Genomic DNA, 5,726 nt, shown 5'->3' with positions numbered 1-5,726 from the left:
ATTTGCATTTTTGGTTCCTATTAGTGGAATCACACAATATTGACCTTTGAGTCTGGATTTCTTTACTTAGCACAGTGTTTTCAAGGCTCAGTCACATTGTTCATTCTTTTACTTTTAACCTACTTACGTGATTATGTTTGAAGTGAATTTCTTATAGAATGCAAATAGATTCTTTTTTATACTTGTTTTTCTTCAACTCATCTTACCATCTTTGTCTTTTAAGTGTTGTGTTTACATCATATATATATATATATATATATATATATAATATGATTGGTGATGAGATTTTTAAAAAAAATATTTTATTTATTTATTCATGAGAGACACAGGCAGAGGGAGAAGCAGGCTCCATGCAGGGAGCCGGACGTGGGACTCGATCTCGGGTCTCTAGGATCAGGCCTTGGACTGAAGGTGGCGCTAAACCGTTGAGCCACCAGGGCTGCCCGGTGATGAGATTGTTATTAGATATATTTTATTTTTGCTCATCCTCTCTTTTGCTTGTTCTTCTATTTCCATTTTCTGCCTTTTCTTGGCTTTAAGAAATATTTTTAGTATTCCAATTTATTGTCTCTAGTGGGATTTTAACTATACATCTTGGGTGCTCTTTGAGTGTCTGTCTAGACATTATCATAGCATACCTAACTTAACAGTCAGGTTAGAATTAGCATTTTACATCTTCCTGTGAAATGTGGGAAAACTATGTACATCTAAATGATGTGCCCTCACACCAACAACGTTGTACTTGTTATATGTATTGTAATTTAGACACATCCAGGTCAGTGTTAGGGGCAAGAGATGGAGGACAGGCAGGTAAGTCCTCCTCAGACCTCCTGCTTCCACTCAACAGGCGCTCTGGACAGCTGGGAGGCAGAGAGGGTCAGAGAGGGTCAGGGCTGCTGGTGACCAGTGTTGTAGGGGCCTTGGATGGACAGTTGGGAAAATGAGAGGAGAAGGGCACCTTTGCAACTCTCCATCTGATTCCTTTCCAGGGACCCTCCCCAAACCCTCCATTTGGGCTGACTCAGACCTCATGGTCAGTGAGGGGAGCCCTGTGACCATCTGGTGTCAGGTTTCTCTGCAGGCTGACATCTACTCTCTGTACAAAGAGAAGGACTCTGGATCCTTGTCCATGAAGATCTCACAGGATTTCAGCAACAAGGCCAGTTACTACATTGAATCCGTGAGCCCACACTATGCAGTGAATACCAGTGTGCATACCAGAGCAGGAATGGTTGGTCACAGTGGAGTGATCTCCTGACCCTGAAGGTTAGAGGTAAGGGCAGGAGCTGGACTCTCCCCTGGGGCCCCTTCTCCAGGCAGAAAGGAATGTAGTGTGGTCTCAGGGGACCCCTCCTCATAGTTCATAGTACATGGGGTACCTGAGGTGATTGAGATGGCATTAGCTAGTTTCAGAAACTTCTAGGACATGAGAGATGGGATTATTTAAGCATTCCTATATCTCCTCAACCACAGACTCTATTTTTGATTCTCAGGAATAGCTAATACCCTCAGACCATCACAGAAGAAGTTAGAGTACAAGAGGAATGGTTATGGAGAAATTCTAAGTTATGTGATGGACTACAGGGTTGCATTTTCTCAATAAATGCAGAAGGATGGAGGTGCAGGGATCCCAGGGTGAATTCATATTACCCTGATCTCCACAACCTCTTTATCCACAAACTCTAGCCTCCCAAAGTCATGATTACACAGTGGAGAATCTCATTGGGTTGTCAGGTCTGCCTGGATCTTGATGGTTCTCGGGGTACAGCTCTTTCAACCTCGACAAGTCAGAGAAGACCCCGAGGTGCAGTCAGGGAATGTAAATAAACGTAAGAGAGAGAAGCCAACCATTCATCAAGGTAGGTCCTCATTATGAATAAGAGAAATTCTGGAAGAAGATCTGGAGCTTACCCTGAGGAAAGTGTGTTGAGAAGGTCCAGAGGAGTAAAAGTGGTTCGCATGTAGGAAATGTATGGAGAGAACATTTCTTGCCTGGAGAGGACTTTTGTGCAGTGAAGCTGATAATTTGAATATTGATTATCCCTGACAGGCTCTTGCCTTTAACTCCTATGACATGAGACTGCATTCATGTCCCAGGTGTGGACCCACACCTACACACACCTTCATGGGCTGGCCCACTTTTGCATATATACACATATCCTTTGTTTTTAGTAACCACATTCTTGGAAGTATACTTCTATTTTACTAGGAACACAGAATCTGTTTTTGAATAACTAAATGGATCGGATGAAAATAGGGTCTACCTGGAAACAGGTGATGGAATACCATCTCCTAAGCCCTTTCTAAACTCATATTGCTCTTCTCTACTCATCCAAAGGAACCTGTTTTTAAGAGTTTTTGAGAAATACTTTCAGTTTGAGTGACTCAGAGGTGTTTGAAGTGACAGCCTGGTTGTGAGCTGCTACACAGGCTCTAAGAATTAATTGTTTTTAAACAACTGTCATTCATGACATTAGCCCATTTCTTTGGTATAAACACTTCTATCATGTCCAACATCAAGTAGTCATGTGAGTGCACCATATGCAGAGGTGGGAGTCACCGTCTTCCACAATTGAGTTGGATCCAGCTGTGGGCACAACTCACTGCTGGCCATGTATGCCTCCTTCTATTCTATTTATTAATTTTTTTCTTACTTTTCTAAGGAGGCTCCACGCCCAGCATGGAGCCCAACACAGAGCCTAAAATCACAACTATGACATTAAGGCCTTAGCTGAGATCAAGAATCAGATGCTATATGACTGAGCACCCAGGTGACCCTCTTTCTATTATAAATATTTATTTTATTTATTTGAGAGATAAAGAGACAGAGTACAGGGAGGGCAGGGGCAGAGGAACCCTCTAGTGCAGAGGCAGAGGAACCCTCATACTCACACATGCACAGACCTTCATGGGAAGATCCAGTGGATGGAAACTTTCCACACACACACACACACACACACACACACACACACACGGAGACAAGGCTCTGTTTTGACCTCTCGGCCTGGTCAGTGGGCAGACACATGCCAGTGCCCTCCCAACACATGATGTCAGGGTCTGATGACTTCCAGAGTCACCCAGAGACTTGATGCCCTTCCCGTCTATGAGGACCTGGCTGCCTGTTCTGGCAACACCGGGGCAGAAGTCAAATTTCACCACTCCAGGCCACACCCCAGGCACTGATGTTCACTCAGCTTTGACCTGTGTTTCTGTTGTGGTTCCTCTCAGTTCCAGAGAATTTCAATTCCCTTTCCTCCATTGGCTTTTGCAAACAATTTCAGAATCAGTATAAATAGTATTTCTCAGCTTTAGGGGCACATGGGGTCATTCAAGAGTGTGCATCACTGACCCTCCCTCACTGTGGGGTCTGACACTTATACTTCTTGTGTCCTGAACACAATAATTTCAATCAGGTTAGGAAACTAACATGATTGATCCCACTCATGGTCCAGGTCCCAGCCCCCCACAGAACCACCCTGAGGAGTGGGGTTCAGACAACACAGTACTACACCAGATCACTCTGCTAAAAGTCTTGGGGCAGTGGATGCTGGAGGAGGATCGACCTGAACATCAGCTTTGTTCCTCAAATCAGAGCACTCACCCACATATGATCTCCTACAATTTGGAGTCAGGACACCTCTGTAGGATGTTCAGCTCCGCCATAGGAACAAGGGGGCACTGATGACCCAGGAAGGACTCACAGGAGTGTTCCCAAGAAGGGTGAGTAAATAACATCAAAGGAAAATAGAGAAGTCCATAGAGGCTCTGATAGAAAGAAAGCCCACACTGCAAGGCCAGGAGACGGGTTGTTTCCTTCCTTATTTGCCTGTATTTCTCCTCTGGGCTTATTGCCACAGTGACCTCGACCTGAGCTAAGCAGAGATGACATAGGTCTGTCTGTGCTGACATGAGCTCCACAGAATAGCAAGAACCTGAGTTCCCTTCAGCATCTGGGTCCTGGGAACCTCATCCATGGTGAGGACCCCAGGGATGTGCTGAGACTGAAGAGACCCCATGGGGGAGGCTCTGGAAAGGAAGGACATGTCCTGGTGTCTGACCTGGACTTGACATCTCAGTAGCCTTAGGGTCCATTTGCTGCATTGCCTTGGACACGAAAGCCAGGCTAGTATCCTGGGAACAAGATGTTCCTTTAGGGCTACTGACATGACAACCCTGTGACAGGCAGCACTGGCCTCCCAGTGGTCACACCCTGTGTGTCTATCTATCCTGTGGGCACTGAGGTCCCTTAATTTGCACAGCCACAGCAACAAAGAAGATGCCAAGACCTCCACCCTCATGGCCTTGCTCTGTCTAGGTGAGATCTGAGGAGAGGAAGGGACACCCTAGTCTGGGAGGGACCAACCCCACAGCCAGGCCCTGGTCTGTCAGATATTGCAGGCTCAGGAGGCTCACAGAGAGGAGGGGCTCTGCTCAAGATTCAGGGCAAACCTCTCACAGGGACTCTCTTCCAGGACTGAGTGTGGGCTCCAGGACCTGAGTATAGACAGGTGATTCTGTCCCCAGGGGTCCCCATCTCACCTCCTCACTGGGATCAGGACCACCCACCAGGCAGGAGGCATGGAGATCAGCAGCTGTTTTTTGTCCCATCCATGGTTTCAGGAACTAGACAGGTTACTGGGGTCTTGCTCCCAGGGGACCCACAGATGAGAGGATAGGATGAGGGGACCGTGGGGGCTCACAGGTCAGAGACACAGAGGGTGAGGGACATGAGACCCAGAAATCAGAATGGGAGAAGGGAAGTTTGGGGAGAATCAGCCCTTGGAATCTGGGCTGGTCTTCTCCCAGGTTTAGCACGAAAGCCCTATCTGCTGACCCAGCAGGGCCCTATTGTGACCTCTGGACAGAACCTGACTCTCCAGTGTCTCTCCGATGTCAGCTATGACAGATTCACTCTGTCCAAGAGGGGGGCACAGAACCTTCTCCAGTGTCATGGCTGACAGCCACAGGCTGGGCTTTCTAGGGCAGATATCCCCCCGGGCCCTGTGACACCCTCCATGGAGGCTGGTACACATGCTATGGTGGACACACCTCTCCTCCCAGTGGTCAGCCCTCAGTGAACCTCAGGTCATCCTGGTCACAGGTTAGGGGCCATGGGTGCAGGCAGAACCCCAGATTCTGCACAGGTCCCTGATAGGGGACCCTAGAAGGTGATGGCCAACCAAGACTAGGGAGAGAGACAGGGGATGGGGATGGGAGAGACTCAGAGGACACAGACAGACTCAGGTCAGATCAAGGGCTGGATCACCCCACACCAACCCTTCCTCTTTCTAGGACAGCTCCTCACATACCCTCCCTCTGGATGCAGCCAGGACCCTCAGTGGCCCCAGGAGAGAATGTGATCCTGCTGTGTCAGTCATGGATTTCTGTGCACACTATCCTTTTGTCCAAGGAGGGAGCAGCTGATACCCCCCATCCATGTCTTACATTAAAGTAATGCGCTGGGCAGTACCAGGCTGAATTCTCCCCGAGTCCTGTGACTTCAGCCCAGAGAGGGACCTACAGGTGTTATGGCTCATCCAACACCTCCCCCTACCTCTTGTCACACTCCAGTGACTCCCTGGAGCTCCTAGTCTCAGGTGAGGAGCCCTGACCCTGTCCTATCTGAGCTCCACCAGCTCAGGTCCCACATCTCAGGAAAGCCCGAGACAGTAAAAAATGTAGTGGCATTGGGGGGCTCCACAGAGAAGGGTCCAGCCCAAGAGAGG

The 5,726-nt window shown here is 48.1% G+C and overlaps 1 pseudogene; it reads left to right on the top strand.

The window, feature by feature from the left end:
- The first annotated feature begins 795 nt into the window (after positions 1-795).
- LOC144303423 (leukocyte immunoglobulin-like receptor subfamily A member 4) lies at positions 796-5,680 on the top strand (annotated as a pseudogene).
- Positions 5,681-5,726: the final 46 nt, after the last annotated feature.

This window comes from Canis aureus, chromosome 1, assembly GCF_053574225.1.
Source record: "Canis aureus isolate CA01 chromosome 1, VMU_Caureus_v.1.0, whole genome shotgun sequence".
Lineage (NCBI taxonomy): Eukaryota > Metazoa > Chordata > Mammalia > Carnivora > Canidae > Canis > Canis aureus.
Note: the sequence above shows the minus strand (reverse complement) of the source record. Positions and strands in the feature narration are given on the sequence as shown.